The sequence below is a fragment of the Oryctolagus cuniculus genome, chromosome 5 (assembly GCF_051225735.1).
Source record: "Oryctolagus cuniculus isolate XC-2025 breed Fujian yellow rabbit chromosome 5, ASM5122573v1, whole genome shotgun sequence".
In the NCBI taxonomy this organism is placed as follows: Eukaryota; Metazoa; Chordata; class Mammalia; order Lagomorpha; family Leporidae; genus Oryctolagus; species Oryctolagus cuniculus.
The window spans coordinates 170,021,300-170,038,687 of NC_142871.1; the positions used below are offsets into that span (position 1 = coordinate 170,021,300).

The window sequence follows — 17,388 nt, forward strand, 5'->3', positions numbered from 1 at the left end:
TGCTGACCTCCCCAGAGGTCTTAGGCCAGTCTGTGGCACAGTGGCAGGAAGTCCCTGGCTCAAAGCTTAGTTAAAATGCAACCCACTGTCTCCTCCTAGAGGCTGTCATAACACACGTATCGCACGAGTCCCATGTGTGAGCCTGTGACAGGCAGACACCTAGGCTTAGGCACGAGGCGCATCCCAGTCAGGTGACACCCTTAGACAGGAGTGCCTTTGGGGAAAGAATAGCTCAAGTTGAAAACAAATGTGACTTTAGTTGGCGAGAGAGCTCACATAGCCACAATTTTACGAAGTCTTACAGTGTAACAAGTTCCTATTTCATATCTTTAAGTCTTCAAGCTTTAGCAGTTCTTGGTATCATTGACTGCCACTTTAGATTTCATCCCATTTTAAGGCGTCCTTTAAAATTCAGTTTTGACAAACAATTGCACCTCTGAGCGCAATCAGTGTGGCGACCACGCAGCTCAGGCACGCACAAGGGCAGGAGCTTCAGTGCTCTGCTATTGCTGGTTTGAGATGGGTATCATTAGGGCCATTCTCACCCTGCACAAGGGCTGACGCGCACAACACTGCAGACCAGGGGACATTTGTAGAATGAACAATAGAAGACATGGCCTGGGCACGAGAAAGCAACCAAGAGTTTCATTAGCGTTTCTACTCTTCTGTTTCAATCTGGATCCACTGCATTGCCTCCAGTCTTTGGTCTGGTGGTTCTAGGGTTTTTGTCTCTTTCAGGTACATTTCCTCACTAATCATTGTTCCTGCCAAAATACTCAGTCTTGATGAGTATTTAATTTTTTTTCTTGCCTTCCTTCTAAATTGTATTGTAACTAAGACTCTTCAGAGCCATTAATATTTCTTTGTTTTTGAGGAACTATGGAAAGTAATTCTAAAGGTAAGCTTCAAGGAGAGGAAATTATCCTCTCATCAGGGGATCTCCAGAAATCTGAGTTCTCTTCAAGCAGTGACAAGAATTTGCCTGTTTTTGAAGTTTCAACTTCAAAATCTCCACCAAACAGAGAAGGCCTTGCTGGGATTCGAACCCAGGATCTCCTGTTTACTAGACAGGCGCTTTAACCAGCTAAGCCACAAGGCCCCATGTGCCACATGTGGCTGTGATACCATATTTTACAAAATTTCACACTTCTGCTTGTCCATGGTTTTATTTCTTCAGGATATAATAAAAAGGTACACCTGAGATTGTAGACAAACCCAGAGAGGAAAGCTGTTCTCACTCTGGAAAAACAGGACCCCAGCAGAGATCTTTCTACCAGTGATGGCCCACAGCCATGTTCGCTCAGTCCGGCTGTGTCCTGCGGTTCTGTGTTGTGCGCTTGTCCTGTTGCATTGCAGTCTCACCAGTCCAAGGTCCCAGCAGCAGGCCATGAGGGCTTTTCTGTCACTGGTGCTGCGATACCTGATTTTGTTCAGTTTTTTGGTTTTGCCCAGGTAAAGGTGGTGAAATGGCATCTTTTGACTTTTTATTTGTGTGATTACTAACAACTTGACACAATTTTGTCTATATAATGTTTCTCCTCCAATTGCCTGTCCCAATCTTTACTCATTTCCTTTTGATTTTGATGTACTGATCTTACGGATGTCAGTGGCTTCTTGCTATTAGATAGAATCTATCCATGTATAATAAGTATAATATATATTAGACCCTTGCCATTTTCAAGTGAATCACTCATGTTCTCCCATTATCATACCTATTTCACTATACATCAGAGGCATGGTTCTCGTGGAGGTATTATAACAACTCCAGTGAGTTCTTTCCTTTTCTCCATAAAGCATGTGAGCTGTGCTTCTCCGGTGGGAACCTTCTGTCCCTGAACTCATGGCATCTCTTGCTTTTAAGCCATACCTAAAAATTGTACCTCTTCATGGGGTACCACGTGATATTGTTCTCACACACACGTACATATTGTGCAAATATAGTTACGACCTCAAACATCTCCCTTATGGTGAAAACACAAAATCCTTTCTTCTAGCTCAAAAACAAAACAAAAACCACCATACAGCACATTGTTATCCAAAGCCAAGCGCGCGGTGTGGCTCGCGTTAGCAACACCATCGGCGGACTCGGCGTCCACACGCGATGCGCTCGCCCTGGGGCTTTCCACGCAGCCGCCCGGCCCCCTTGCACCCCGTGTCCAAAGCCACTTCCCGCCCCTGCAAGAAGATCCGAATTGCCTTCCTCTCTCAGGGAAAGCAGGAACGCCCAGGCTGATGGCACCTCCTCTCAGCCTGGCCAGATACAGCGCGGAGCCGTCACCCAAGGGCTCCAGAGCAAGGACCTGGACCCGACCGCGAGGTCCGTGTGTGCGCGACCCCCTGTGCGTGCGCAGGAGACCCCGCGGCCGCCAGGCGCAGCGCCGGTCCCGACCACGCTGGGCGCTGGAACCCGCGGTCCCCGAGGGAAACTCCGCCCTGGAAGCGGGGCCCGGGCTCTCCTCCTGCGCCCGCCCCTCCATAGCTTTTCTTTCCGAATCCCTGCGGAACGTGGGGCCGTCGGAGCTGGGAGGCGCGGTGTTCCCTCTGCCGCCACCCCGCGCCTGTCTTCGTGCAAAGCCGCGTGAGCACGAGTTGCGCGGGTCCCCGGGAGCAGCGCGGCTCCCACGCCCCGCGCCTTGCCGCGGTGGCTGCAGAGCTAAGGCGGCCGAGAGCCGCTTCCCGTCGCCGCCTGGGTTCGGGTCCTGTGCTGGCACCGCTGAGAAAACGCTCATGCACCGTATCTCCCCGAGTCGCTGTTTGCTTCTTTCTGCTTGTTTAAAGCCAAGGTTTTGTTCTGAGTCCAAAGACAGAAAAAGCAAACCGACAAAAAGACCATGCCTGCTGTCTGCGGTCGGGGGCGTGGTGGGAGGCCAGGCTTCCTCTCCGTTAGACTCCCGCTACCTGCCTTGCTCAGTTTAAATGTTTTACCAGTACCCTCACAGAAACCGCGAGAACAGTGTCTGGCTGATACAGCTGGGTACCCCGTAGCCCTAGTCTCTAGCAGACACAGTGTAAGAGAAAGCAGGATTACAAAGCGGCGTAGAAGGTTAAGCCTGCAGCCGCAGAGCCGGCATCCGACACAGATGCCGGTTGAGTCCCGGCTGCTCCCCTTGCAATCCAGCTCCCTGCTACGGCCTGGGAAAGCAGTAGAAGATGGCCCAAGTCATTGGGCCCCTGCATCCGCCTGGGGGACCCGGAAGAAGCTCTGGCTCCTGGCTTGGGCCTGGCCCAGCCCGGGGCCGTTGTGGCCATTTGGGGAGTAAACCAGCTGATGCATGATTCTCTCTCTCTCTTTCTATCTCTCTCTATCTCTCTCTCTGTCTGCCCTTTCAAATAAATAAATAAATCTTAAAAAAAAAGGGGGGGGGGAACAGCTTCCACCAACCTGAACACAGTAGAATGAAACAGATGTAATTTTTTTATATTATTTCATTTATTTTTGTAAACATTGATTTATTTATTTGGAAGTCAGAGTTAGAGAGGGATACCTTCTATCTGCTGGTTCATTCCTCCAGATGGTGGCAGCCAGCTAGGGCTGGGCCAGCCTGAAGCCAGGAGCCAGGAACTTCTTCTGGGTCTCCCAGATGGGTGCAGGGCCCAAGGACTTGGGCCATCTTTGGATGATTTTCCCAGGGAGGGAGCTGAATTGGTAGTGGAACAGCTGGGACACAAAGCAGTGCCCATATGGGATGCCAGCATCGCAGGCTCAATGCCAGTCCTTTAATTTAATTTTTAAAGTATGAGTAATATATTTGTGTCATTTGAAAATGAGAAAAGCATAGTGAAAAGCCCCTCCTCCCACCATCCCCTCAGACCCCCCCCCCACACACGTTATATATGGTCTTCCACCATCCCCTCAGACCGCCCCCCCCCCCACCTTATACACCCTTCCTGGTCTTCCACCATCCCCTCAGACCCCCCCCTCTACCTTATACACCCTTCCTGGTCTTCCACCATCCCCTCAGACCCCCACCCCACCTCTACCTTATACACCCTTCCTGGTCTTCCACCATCCCCTCAGAACCCCCCCTCTACCTTATACACCCTTCCTGGTCTTCCTTGTGCCATTTGCAAACACGCATATCATCTTATTTTACCTAAGTAAACCATTTACCCATTATTTTTGCAGTTCCATTTTTCACTTATATATAGATCTCCATTTTACCAGTACTTAGATAACAAATAGTACTTTCAAAGTTTTATAATACCAAAACAGAAACTCATTTTCAAATGATTTTATCCAACCCAGCTGGAACGGAGTCTGCAAACTTCTCATCCTGTGCAAGTCGATAGCGTCTGAGAGAACAAGTATAGGAAGAGGAGAAAAATGACACGTTTGGTTTTTTTTTTCCTCCAGTGAGGGAGAATGATTTTTTGTCTGAAGCAGTGAGGTAGTCAGAGATACCTGCTTAGAAGAAACTGATGGTCCAAGGACATGATGCATTAGTTCAACAAATACCTATCAAATAAAGATATTCAAGAAATATCAGGCGGCTTGTGGCCGGTTTCAAGACCCAGCTGCTCCACTTCCAGATCAGCTCTCTGCTGTGGCCTGGGAAGCAGTGGAAGATGGCCCAAGTGCTTGGGCCCCTGAACCCACGTGGGAGACCCAGAAGAGGCTCCTGTCTCCTGGCTTCATATCGGTCCAGCTTCAACCATTGCAACCATTTGGGGAATGAACCAGCAAATGAAAGACTTCTCTCTCTGCTTCTGCCTCTCTGTAACTCCATCTTTCAAATTAATTAATTAATTAATTAATCTTTTTTTAAAAAAGAAATTATCAGTAAGCTAAAAAATATAAAAGAATTTTTACTGGGTGATAATTCCTTTTCAAAAATGTACACACACTAATTATGTGTGTATATATGCATATATATATATGTGCTTTGGAATGTGGTGGGAAATATATATGTGCTTATCCATATTTGTGATTTTTTATAATAATCCTCTATAATACTTTAAAATAAAAAAAGAGAAAAAAATTCAGAAACAGTGAAAAAGAAAGCAAAAATCAATCCTTCAGATCATTGTGTCAAAGATGAGGGCATAAAAAAGAGATCCACCATGAAACACTGAACACAGAACTTTAGAAAGACTCTCTTGCCCTGGGGTTCAAGGCTGCCGGTCAGAAATCCCTCCCTGGAAAACTGCTCTCCAACCCCCCATAGTGGCAAGGAAAGACAGTGGAAGTTAGAACAAGCAACATTTCAGGATCCCATGAATCAGATTCTGTAGCTAAAAGAGCTCCCTGAGGGTGGTCTCTGCCTGGTCAGGGATGAATTTGTCCTGGCAGGCAGAGGAGTGTGTAGCCTTTTAGAACCAGAGCTCTGGGACTGCACAGCCAGTGTAGACCTACCCCAGCTGACACTGTTTAAAGGGAAATGGAGTGAATCCTTGACAATATTGCCTTCCAGTCCTGGCTCTGCCACTTACTCTTGTTGAGCCACAAGGTCTATTTTCTCATCCCCTATCTCAAAGAGAAATTCTGAGAAAGCACACACACAAACACACACACACACACACACACCATACAGCACAGTGCCTGGTAAACAATAGGTGCTCAATATCTATTCTTTTTCCACTACAAAGAAAACCATTCTCATCCCTCATAAGTGACCCTTAAAGAAAATCTTTCTGTCCAATTTCTATGGCATTCTAATCATTCTAGATGTTCATTTCTGGCATATCTAAAAGACTATATCCTCTCTCCAACACTTCCATCAACCAAATACTTGTGTCAGATGTTCTTGGAGGAACAGGAAATGCTTCACCCTCGCCTTGGGCGTATCTTTGCAGCCAGGCAATTGGGACTTGGTCTTTGGAATCCCGAGGCTTCACTTGTTCACCGTGAGGATGTTCAAATGGTCACCGCCCTTCTGGTGACATCAGGTGACCTGAAATCATGGGGAGGAAGAAATTCTGTGCCCAGTGGCAACACCTGCTGCAGTGCCACTGTGTGGACCAACAGCCAGTCACACAGGCAGAAGGGGTTTTTATCAGATGGCAAAGGAGCTTTGCTGTAGACCATGAAATATCCCTGCAGAACAGGAACTCCAGGAAGGGTGGGTCCTTGGCGCCGATGGAGAGGAGGCACCTGTCGAGTTCAGGAGCCGAAGCCTCTGGCTGCCTGGCTGCTGCCCCTGGCACCGATCCACCCTCCTGACTTTTGCTGCCACCAACACACCTGTGCTCTAGGAAACAACCCCATGAAAAGGCGGAAATCAGTTCCTTCTACGATCAGGACCTCTAGCCTTGGAGTGGGTGTGAGCAGCCGAGGCCCCGCAAACGCGCGTGGAGAATCCTCTCCCAAGAGTTGGCTTTTTCTGCTGTGGCTTGATCTTGTCTCCTCTGGTGAAATGGTACCTGTGAGGCTTGGTCAAGGTTTTCAAACTCCCTCAGCTCCCAAACACTGGGAATTAGAATGGGTGGAAGGCGTGTAAGAAAATAATGACTATACAGATACTTCTATGCTGATGATCTCTGCCTCTCAAAGAGTTCAGCAGGGCCCAGGGACTAAACTGTGAGTTCTTCACATTAGCTTTTATTATCACCCTTTATCTGAAATGGCCACACGCACTTGCAGTGTGTCCAAGAGCCTCACACTTGGTTTAACACTGTTACTGTCTTGCAGTCTCTCTCTCTGTAATTCATTTTGTATGGGGCCTCATACATCATGTAGCGGGTTTGACAATGCCCTCAGATTACTTTCTGTTTTCAAGAGACAGAGATCATCCTTTTTCATACTCTGCCTTCTACCCCCTGTTCAAAGTGTGTTTGGGGCAGAACTTCTCAATCCTGCTTTTGTGTTTGCATCATAAATCTTAAGTGCAAGAAAAGAAATTGAACTAGAACATTTTTTAATTCAGCAGGTCACTGGACAATGGGAGAAAGTCGTGGCTGTGCATCTGAGGGGCAGTCATGCTCAGAAATCCAAGACGATGGGGGAGGTCAGGAGACAGGTTGTTACTGTAACAAAAGGGAGCTTCGCTCTGGCTCCTCAGCCTCAGAGAAAGCAATGATCACTCGGCAGGGGGCAGGCACAGAGCAAGGCTGGATACCTCTACGAAGCAAGGAAAGCTTGCAGGTGCCTTTGGTTGGATCAAGTGCCATGGCCCACTTCCAAAATGTACATATAGTGCATAAGTAAGGAGAGGAACTTATAACTACCTGCTAACCCAAGAAAGAAGAGAGAGAGAGAGAGAGAGAGAGAGAGAGAGAGAGAGAAAGAGAGAAAGAGAGAGAGTGCTCGCCTCTGGTTAGCCATCCCAGTTCTCAGAGGCTTTACCACACTTCGATCAGCAGAGCTTATTTCCTTGTCGCTTCCCTTCATCCTCTTTCTCCCTGACTCCAGATCACTTTTCTTCTAGACTGTTTTTTGCCCCTCCACCCTCCTCCTGGAGACTTTCCAAGTGGTAAATCAAGGTAACGTTCCTCCGTGATCCCAGGGCTGAAAGGGTCAGGGCTCAGTCCTGCCTTTCTTGACCTGTGGCAGTGCAGACAAAAGCAGAGAAGAGACGTTGCTGGGAGTCAACTTTAAAGATCACCAGCACTTCTTCTGTTTTATTTTCTATTGCTTAGTTTAGATTTTTCAGGCAGCAGCTTAACCTGCTACGTCACAGCACGGGCATCCCATATGGGCGCCAGTTTAAGTCCTGACTGCTCCACATCCGATCCAGTTCTCTGCTGATGTGCCTGGGGAAGCAGTGGATAATGGTGCACATACCTGGGTTCCTGCATCCATGTGGGAGACCAGGAAGAAGCTCCTGGCTCCTGACTTTGGATCGGCTCAGCTCTGGCCACTGGCGATTTGGGAAGTAAACTAGCTGATGGAAGACCTCTCTATTTCTCTCTCTCTCTCTCTCTCTCTCTCTCTGTAACTCTACCTTTCAAATAAATAAATAAATCTTCTAAAATTATTTAAATATGAGTACATCCATACTTGGTACTTTTTATTTTTTTTCTTCTAAGCAGCAAAGGAAAGCAATGGATGGCAAAGCTTTCAGCTGCCAGTGAATTTACATACACAGGCATCCAGAGAGTCAAGAGGCAAAATGTGTTCATTGCAGGAGCGGAAGTAGAAGAAGTGGGAAAACACTGGATCATGTGTGGGAGGAGGGGGTGAAGGCCCCAGGAAATCTGGGGGAGAACACCTCCAGGGATACAGGCATGTGGGGGAAAACCCACCCAGGAAGCAGTGATGCAGGTGAGGAAGAGAGAATGAGGCTTAGAGAGCAGGCATGTGACAGGGAGAGCCGGAAAGAGACCGAACCTTGGCTGTCATCCCGGAGTGAGAGATTCCCTGCCCCACGGTCATGGGGTCACCTGCCCCTGGAGCCCACAGCAGGGTTTCTCAGAGTTCTTTGGCACCCAGTGCAAAGCCATTTGCTTGTGGCTCCTTTCTCTGCTTCAGGAACAGGAAGAAACCTTGTGCTCTGGATCCCATTCCTGAGAGGACTCCAAGCTATGTGGTCACTGAGCCAGTGGCAGGTGGTGGACATATTATGGGGCAGGGGACAAGAGGAAGATGTCACCATGTTTGAGACTGGGGAAGACTTCTAGATCAACGCCCCCCCCCCCAAGCTGGGGGGCAGATGGACAACATAAGTCACACCCTCTGCCAGCTTTCTTTTTTCTCCTCTGGCAAATGAGATCCAACATCACAAGATTGAGGGATAGGTGGCTTCCCTTACATCTATCCACCAGGTTAGTGGTAAGGTGGATCTGCATGGTTACAGACAAGGCAGAGAGCAATGACCAAGTACAGCCGTGTGTGACCCCCATGAAGACCAAAACAGCTACACACTTGATACAAGATTGATCCCATGGTGCTGTAGGTGAGATTTTGAGTCCCTGTGGTACACCAGTGCAATCCTACTGTGATTTCTAGTGAGTTTGTGGGTATTCCCAAAGGCAAATAGCTCCTGGGACTCAGGGCCCAGGAGAGTGCAAAAGAATGCAGCCTATAAATCTCAGAGAGTGTGATATTACTTGCTGTCCCCTGGAGAATTGGCCAGCAGAGAGTAGGGATGGGGTAGTAGGGAATGAGTGTCCTGACCTGCTTCATTCATGGCCCTCAAGTCCTGAGCTAACTTAGATTCATCAGACCTGGCTCCTCAACAGTCAACAGGGAGGGACTTCAAGGAAACCTGCAGGGCTTGGTCAATCCTTGCCTAAGGAGTCTGCTTAGAACCACTGAGATTCCAGCTGTTGCTTCAGGTCTTTGGGGACATTGCTCAGTCCTGGACCAGTGGCCAGTCTGCCACTGGTATTTTCTCTATGGGTCAGACATTGCCAGCCCGTCCCACTCCACCCTGGGCCTTGGGCTCATACGCCTGAATTAACCCAAGCCAAAATGCCATCTGGACCAGTGTCAGGATCCGTGGGTGCCTTGTGGAGGAGAGCCAAGAATTCTAACCCCAGCTCTTTGGGACTCCACTGCTACTCCACTTTAACCAAAATGTACACTGGCACCCAGTTTATTTAGCAGGTCTCTTCCCAAGAGTGGGATGGGGCACCGGGACACATACAGATGAGCGAGTCATGACTTTAGAATCCAGTGCACAGGTTAAAGACTCCAGGAATCTCTTCCTTTCTCATTCCCCTGACACTCCTTCAAAAGTACCTTCCCTCTTAGAGAGAGAGCTCCTTTTAGTACTCAACACAGACTATGTGGTTCCACTGTGTTGGACAAAAACCCAAGTTTCTCCCCTTCGGTCCCTTGGGTAGCCCAGGGGAGACTTGGATCTTACCATGAGGAGCTGGTTGGGGAGCTCCCAGCCCTGTCGCCTCCCTCTTCTTCTGTCAAGGGGAGTTGAAAGGACCCAGGTTTTTCTGAGTCCTTCTCTGGGACAGCGTGGATACTCCAATTTCCAGTCTCTCCTGCTTGCACACTGGTTAGGCCATAAGTTACCTGGAGGTCCCCACTGGAGGCCAGGGTTTACTGGCCCCTGACAGCTCCCCTTGACTTCCTGGATTAACGAGCAGCCTGGAGAGCAACAGCCAAAAGAAGCCACCTGCCTTGGCCGTTTTATGTCACCCTTCTCATCTTCTGCTACATCTTAATTGTTGAAAACCTTAAAAGCAATCTCTGCCAATCAGAAGGAAATAGTCAATGGAGCAGCAGCCAACTTTCTCTGAGTGTTCAGCCACAGCTCCAAAGTATGGAGGTGTTCAAAACCACCTGACTTGGGCTGCAAGGTCCCGAGAAGCCTGCAGGCTGAGACCCTCGCTTAGCTGCTCTAGAGGGCAGAGGGAATATCTCCTGGTTCCTGCAGTATCCGTCTTCACTTACTCCAGTTTGTGGAGGGCCTGCTGACTCCTTGCATGCCTTTAGCACCACATTCCTATAATGCGTCATCTCTGTAGGTCCCCGATGTACAGTAGGCACCATCATAGGGTCTGATTCCTCAAGCCAACCTCCATACCTGTTTATCAGCTTGATTGACAGCTGCTCATCAGCTTCTGCCCGGGCCTTTGCTAGCACAACTAGGGTTTTCTCTGCTCTTAGAAGGATGGTCATTTAAGGATTAAAGACCTGCCCAGGTTGGGCTGTGAGTTAGGAAATGGAAATGCCCCTTACCAGTGACAGGAAACCCTTAGGGTTGGCCCTCAAGCCTTCCAATTACACAAGTTAGAGGAGGTGAATGGCACCACTGAGGGAGGGGGAGCACACCTCTCCCCACTTACAACTAGTCCCCTGCTGAGCTGAGCGATGCCAGTGGTACCACTGAGAACGGTTGGTTGAGAATCCAGGCTGGGTGCAGGATGCAGCATCCCCCACTTTCCCTTACTTTATACATGTAGAGATCTTCCTAGAGGACTCTAGCCGCAGAAGTACTTTCTCTTTGGGTTTAGCAGTGGCAGCGCTGGATTTCACACCACCTGTCTTCCTTAATAATTGCTTCTGACTCCCAGGGGCTCTTGGTGGTCTCCTGGCTCACCGATAGCACCATCTTTCCCAAGAGTTTTCCTTCCCTAGTTAATCTTGTGTTTTCTTCTAAAAAAAAAAAAAAAAGATTTATCTATTTGAAAGGCAAATAGCTGCAATAGCCCGAGGTTGGGCCAGGAGCTTCATCTGGGTCTCCGACAAGGGTGGCAAGAGACCAGCCACTTGGGCCATCTTCCACTCCAGGCACATTAGCAGGGAGTTGGCTGGGAAGTGGAGCAGCCAGGACTTCAACAGGCACCCACATGGATGCTGGCATCACAGGTGACGGCTTAACTAGTTGTCCCATTATGTTTATAGTAAATCAAGGTCTGGTTGTCTAAACTATGAAATTCCCTCTCACTGCCTGTTCCCTGCAGAGATCACCAAGCCTGAATAAAATGGTACGAGACAGGGAACACAGGATCCAACAGCCCAAACGGATAAAAAGGCTGGGCGATTTCTCAGACCGCCCATTTGGGGTCCTCAGTCTCCCACAGCCAACTCTGACACTTCCATTCCGGCATCCAGGAAAAGGCTGTCCCTCTCCAGTGCCCGGCTCTTTCCTGATAGCTTCCTGTCCCGGCTTTTACTTTCAGCAATCTTAGACACACAGGACGGCGGCAAACCCCAATTACGAACTCCTTTGGTGCAGGGGAGCCAGGCAAGAAGATGAGGCAGGAACAAGCGAGCTGGAATCGCAGTTTCTGCAGCCCTGCTTGTGACTCCCCGCCCCCAACCTGTCAATCCAGTACGCCCGTTTCCCATGATGCACCTGTCTCATCCCGGACCAAGAAGGAGGCGAGCCAAGATGGCCGGATAGGAGTTGAAACTCCACGTGGGGGCGCCAGGAATCTCCCAGAAAGCCCCAGACACACTGAATTCTACCGTTTGTATTCCATAAAAGAGACTGATAGCGAGTAAGGGGCCCTTGAGCTCTTGGCTCCTTCTCTGGCCTCTTCCCCTCCTCTGCCCTCAGAAACAACTCCGGCCCACTCCTGACGGTGACTCCCCACGTGGGTGGCCCACACGCACTCACTCCCTGTGTCCCCTACATAAATCCGGCTCTCACGTGCCCATTGTATTTATGCCTCTGCTTTGAATTCCTATTTATCTGTGGGGGCAAGAATCTGGAATAAAGATTAAGCGACTTAGGCCCCTAACACCTTGAAACCACGGGGTGCTGGACAGAGCGGGGTCCAGGTGGCCACTTCATTCCTTGGATCGCCGAGTCAGCACCTGGGGACCGCCAGGCACCTAGCGAGAACTCCCGTGCCAACCAGCGCTGGCAACGCTTCCCCAAGAGCAAACACGCCCTGGACCAGCTGTCCCTGGCAACCGCTTTGCTCCCCGTGGCTAGGAGCGAGCCCACCTGGCTTCATCAATTTCTTGAGTTGATGCAATAGGTCCATCTGCTTGGGGTGTCACCAGTCAGCCTCAAGTGGTGCCCAGAAGGAAGCTTTATTTACTTGGGGCAACTAAAGGAGAAAAGTGAAGATACAGATCCTAAAAACCCTGCTTCCGGGGGAACCAGTTAGGGACCTGTGTAGCTTGCAGAGAAAGGGCACGGGAGGGCCATTTCTGCATGCAATGCACATCAACCTTTGCGAGCGCAAATATCTGACGCAAGCTGGTTTCCTGTTCCTGCTCGCACAAAAAGTCCAGATGGCCCGTACGGGGATCGAACCCGCGACCTTGGCGTTATTAGCACAACGCTCTAACCAACTGAGCTAACCAGCCCTGTGAGCAATGGTTACGTGATTCAACATTTTCGGCCGAGACTGGGACGCCAACAAAGAAGAGAGAACTTAGCTGTCACCTGTTGGGTCTGCAGTGTAGTTTTGCTTTGCAGGTAGGACAAAAGTCTAAGTGGCCCGTACGGGGATCGAACCCGCGACCTCGGCGTTATTAGCACCGCGCTCTAACCAACTGAGCTAACCGGCCACCGCACGTGCTACCACCTGTCCCATTTAGAAGATATAAACGACAACTAGCACTAATTCGGGTTTCTTTGGGAAAACAAAATCTGAAGCAATTTAAAAGCAGTCTTAAAAAAAAAATCCCCGCCTTCTCCCTGGTTCACTACTCAGCGCGCGATGCTTCTCTGGAGACCCGGCCCCCGCACCTCGGCGCCCCGAAGCCGCAGGCGCTAGGGGACCTCCGCACCCCTTCCCCGGGAGGCCGGGGCTCCACGCACGCCGACCGGCTCCCAGAGCGAGCCTGAGCCCGCGGAACCGGGACCGACCCAGACCGCCGAGTTCGCGGAGTAGCTCATCCTGGGCACGTCTGCTTCTCCCCTCCTCCTCCGCGCCTGTTTCATCAGATTTTCAAACATTAATCTGTCGGTGCACATGCCTAAAGCCTTCCTCATGCCCTACCTCTCCAGGTAGACATTTTCCTCCAAAAAAAGGAAAAATGGAATCAAAGGATCAGTTCATTTTGCTGCACAAAGGTTTTTAATTCCAGGCATCAGAGGGATCTTCAAAAGGTCTTTGAGCATTTGAACAAAACTAGAGACTTCAGAGTTCTGCCCTACAACAAACTTATCTTTTAATTCTACTCTCCACGAACACTTGGGAGTGCTGTGTGTTATCAGATCTTCCTTGGGATGTGTAGGACGGATGAACAATAGTTTCATACTCAGAATTCACAGTTTTCCTTGAAATGAGGAAAATCCCTTTGGCTATCCAAATTTGCCGTTGTTTTCTAACCTTCCTTTTCACCGCCATGACTTATTAACTATTCCCCTCTCCTTTTCACTAACTTTGTACAATTTTTGAGTTGGGTGTCACTTGTCTTGCCCTGTGGTGAAAATACTCAAAGTCTGCAAAAACAAGGCATTATTGTTTTCCCGAGGGACACTTGCTATGGAGCCTTGAGCCACGTTCCCGCTGACGTTGAGGTCAACAGGCCAAAGCAGGGGTCACCCCTTGCTTGCTGTGGTGGGTCAGTTTCCTGGGAAGCTCGTGGACAGCAGTTTCTCCAGGAATGCCCTCTGCACTGACACCCGTGAGAGTGGGCAGGATCAAGGGGGCAAGGTAAGCTGGGTGCATTGCTACAGAGGCCCCCACAGGTCTCACTGGCGAATCAGAACCAGGAAGGAGCCCTCAGAACCGTGCTGAGGTCAGTAGGTGTGAGCGACCCCAGACAGGGACTGAGCAGTGAGCCTGGACAGCTGATATCGGTGCAGCTATGGACGCCATGAGGAGTGTCAGGTGTGTCACGTATCACAGTCTTACAGCAACAAGTGTCACACACGTGCTAACTTTTGACTGCTTCTCCACCCCAAATCCTCTGCGGCTGCACAAAGCCTGACCACCAGAGATTATTCTGAGCCTAGTGGTGAAGACGATGGAACCGTTTCCCAAGGGGAGCCAGCCATTGCAACCCGGCCTTGTGTTCATCCTCCTAAATCTCTTCTTTGGCTTTGGCCTTTCTGGCTTGTTGGCAAATTGCCTGACAAAGTGGTTACTCTGTTGCAGTGTATAGAAATAAGAAATTAAATTCGGGGCGGGGGGAGCCATTGTAATCCATAAGCTGTACTTTGGAAACTTATATTCATTAAAGTTTAAAAAAAAGAAATTAAATTCAAATAATACACAATTAGAGTTGCCCTCAGGGTTGGCTCTGTGGCTTAGATGGTTAAAGCGCCTGTCTAGTAAACAGGAGATCCTGGGTTCAAATCCCAGCAGGGCCTGTGCTGCCTTCTTTTGTGATTTCACCTGGTGCAAAGTAGAAGAGATGCCACCTGCTGAATATGGAGGAAACCTGCGTTTACCCCCTGCGCGTCTTTAAGCCTTGCTGGGAAACCCGGGTTCCTTGTCATAGAAGACAGAGGTGGAAGTGGGACAATCCCATGATAAATCACTACCCATAGCTGTGCCCTAACACCAAGAGGTTATCTGAGGTGAGATGAGGCTAGCTCCCAGGATTGTCCAGCTTTAGGAAGGGGCCCTTCCAGTTATTCTTTGCCTGATTTAACTGCTTGTGCAACCCCAGAACCCTCAGCACACCTGAAGTAGAGCTGATATTCAGACCAGTAAATGGCTCTGGTGGTCCCAATGGAAAGCCATGTGTAAAAGTCCACCAGTGAGCTTGTAGGAATAGCAGGTTCTGTGAAGGAGATCTTGCAGTCATGGCCTCCCCTGCCTGCCCCAGGGTAAACCAGCAGTTTCCCTCTGCCTTGTTCCAGTGTCTGTGTCCATGTGAGGCTGATGTGTCCGCCGCTGTTGCGGTTTTCTGGAAGAAGGGAGTCTACAGAAAGTCATGGATGGTAAGAGGTTGAAGCTGAGTGTACAACACACAAGTGACTTTGACAGGGCTGGAGGAGGCAGAGAAGCCCAGAATCACGACCCTCTGAGGACACAGAGACCAGCAGGAAACTCTCACAACTGTAATGCTTGTTACTGGGACTGGCATGAGGGGAGTTTACAGTTTTACCTACAAGGATACACATACAAGGTGGTATGTGAGAAAAGACATGAGATAGGTATGGGACTGTGGCACCTGCATATCAAAGCAGGAGTGATTCCAATAGAGGCAACGGTCAGTGCTAAGGTCCTGGGGCAGTGATGTGCCTGTTATATTCATGGGAAAACAAAAGGCCAATGCCAACTGCAGCAGATGAGCAAGGAGGAGTGAGTTATAGACAACAACATGGGCTCAGCAAAGACCCTGACATCCACTCTGATGAAACGAGGAGATGTTGCTGACCTTTTTTTTTTTTTTTTTTTTTTTTTGTAAAACTGTGCCACAAAGGCTCTGTCTGACTGCTTTGCATAGAATGTTTTGTAGGACTGGGATGGGCAAAAGAAACACTAAAAAACAGAGCTTTGCAATATTCCATGTCAGAGAAAAAGGTGTCTTGGACCAGGGTGGTAGCAGTCAAGTTGGGAAGAAGTTTGTTAACCTGGATACATTCTAAATGTGGAACAAAGAGAATTCCCTCGTATATGTGGAAGAAAAGAGTAACCGGCCAAGAATGTTGCCAAGATCTCTTGCCTGAAAGTGTAAAAACTTGAAATTGCCAATAAGTGAACTATGCAAGCCTCGTAGTGAAGCAGGTCTCCTGGCTGCCCTAAGGAGTCAGTTTGTAGCAGAGATGTTTATGGTTAGACTCTGAAGTTGAAACATCAGGTGGGAGGTTGACTCTACCAGCCTGAAATTTAGGGAAGAGACTCAGGCTAGAAATGCAAACTAGTGAGTTCTCAGCATGTGCACGTTAATTTAGCTGTGAGGCCGGGTGAGATTACCCCTCCCCCCCACCCCGGACAAGTATAAATAGAGAAAAGAAGGAGTTCAAGGACTGAGCCCCTGAGATGCTGGCTGAAGCACTGCGACTCCCAGCTTTGGCTTGGCCTAGCCCCAGCTGTTGCAGGTGTTTGGGAAGTGAACCTGTGACAGAAGATTTCTCTCTCTGTCTCTGTTTCTCTTTCAAATCAGTGAGTAGTTAAAAATTTAAAAACTGCTTGCATTGAAATACTCTTCTCTTGTAATTCTATTTCTATGAATTTTTTGAGGTCCCCTCCGAAGCATATGAACATCATGTGTCATCAGGGAGATGCAAACTAGAGCAACAGTGAGATACCCTACACTTCTATCAGAATGGCAAAGTCCAGGACGCTGACAACAGCAGATGCTGACAAGCAGGGATGCCGAACAACAGAAACTATCATTGCTGGTGGGAGGGAAAAATGTTGCAAACAATTTGAAAGGCAATTTGGCCATTTCTTACAAAACCTAACATACGTATACCAGATTCAGTAACTGCATGCCTTGGCACCCACCCAAAGGCGTTGAAAACATGTCTCCATAAATACCTTCATGCTATGTTGATAGCACCTTTTGTAATCGCCAAAAGGTGGAAACAACCAATACATTTGTCATTCCATACATAACCTGCATTGATAAACCGTGGTGGGTTCAGACAATGGAATATTATTTGGCACCAAAAGAAATGAGCTATCAATCCGCGAAAAGACATGGAGGAACGTTAACTGCATATTTCTAAGTGGAAGGTGGTCATAAGAATTGTTACCGTAAAATCAGCCGAAGGAAGCACTTTAAGGAGAACGTATGGAAAGCTACTTACTTGTGTGCCAGGTAAGAGGCAGGCCAGGGGAAATGTTAGGCACATGCCAGTCCCCGGTGACCTTGACAAGCGCTTGCAGGACTGCTGCAGTTCTCCCGGGGCTGGCAGTGGGGGGACGCTGGTGATGCTTATGGAAGTTCTCTCCTGATGGTTACTTTTCTCAGAGAGGTAGAAAGCAATGCCCTCGGGTGCGCCTGATGGGGGAGAGGAGGTGCTGGAGCTCAGGATGAGAGACGGAGGACGGGAGGAGTAATTCGCACAGATCGTCGCAGAACAACCACCTGGCAGCCTTGAAGATGTCCACCTGGCGCTCACTGTCTGAACAGAGTGAGACCTGCCAGTGCTGTGTGGTGCCGTGTCCAGTGTCCAGACCGTG

General features: G+C 49.1%; 4 non-coding genes across 4 annotated transcripts; 1 reads left to right on the plus strand and 3 right to left on the minus strand.

The window, feature by feature from the left end:
- Positions 1-1,025: 1,025 nt before the first annotated feature.
- TRNAT-AGU (transfer RNA threonine (anticodon AGU)) lies at positions 1,026-1,099 on the minus strand. Its single transcript has one exon. It is a non-coding gene; the product is annotated as a tRNA-Thr (tRNA).
- An 11,488-nt stretch (positions 1,100-12,587) lies between these two features.
- TRNAI-AAU (transfer RNA isoleucine (anticodon AAU)) lies at positions 12,588-12,661 on the minus strand. The gene has a single exon. It is a non-coding gene; the product is annotated as a tRNA-Ile (tRNA).
- A 130-nt stretch (positions 12,662-12,791) lies between these two features.
- TRNAI-AAU (transfer RNA isoleucine (anticodon AAU)) lies at positions 12,792-12,865 on the minus strand. Its single transcript has one exon. It is a non-coding gene; the product is annotated as a tRNA-Ile (tRNA).
- Positions 12,866-14,544: 1,679 nt separating this feature from the next.
- On the plus strand, positions 14,545-14,618 carry TRNAT-AGU (transfer RNA threonine (anticodon AGU)). The gene has a single exon. It is a non-coding gene; the product is annotated as a tRNA-Thr (tRNA).
- The last annotated feature ends 2,770 nt before the right edge of the window (positions 14,619-17,388 follow it).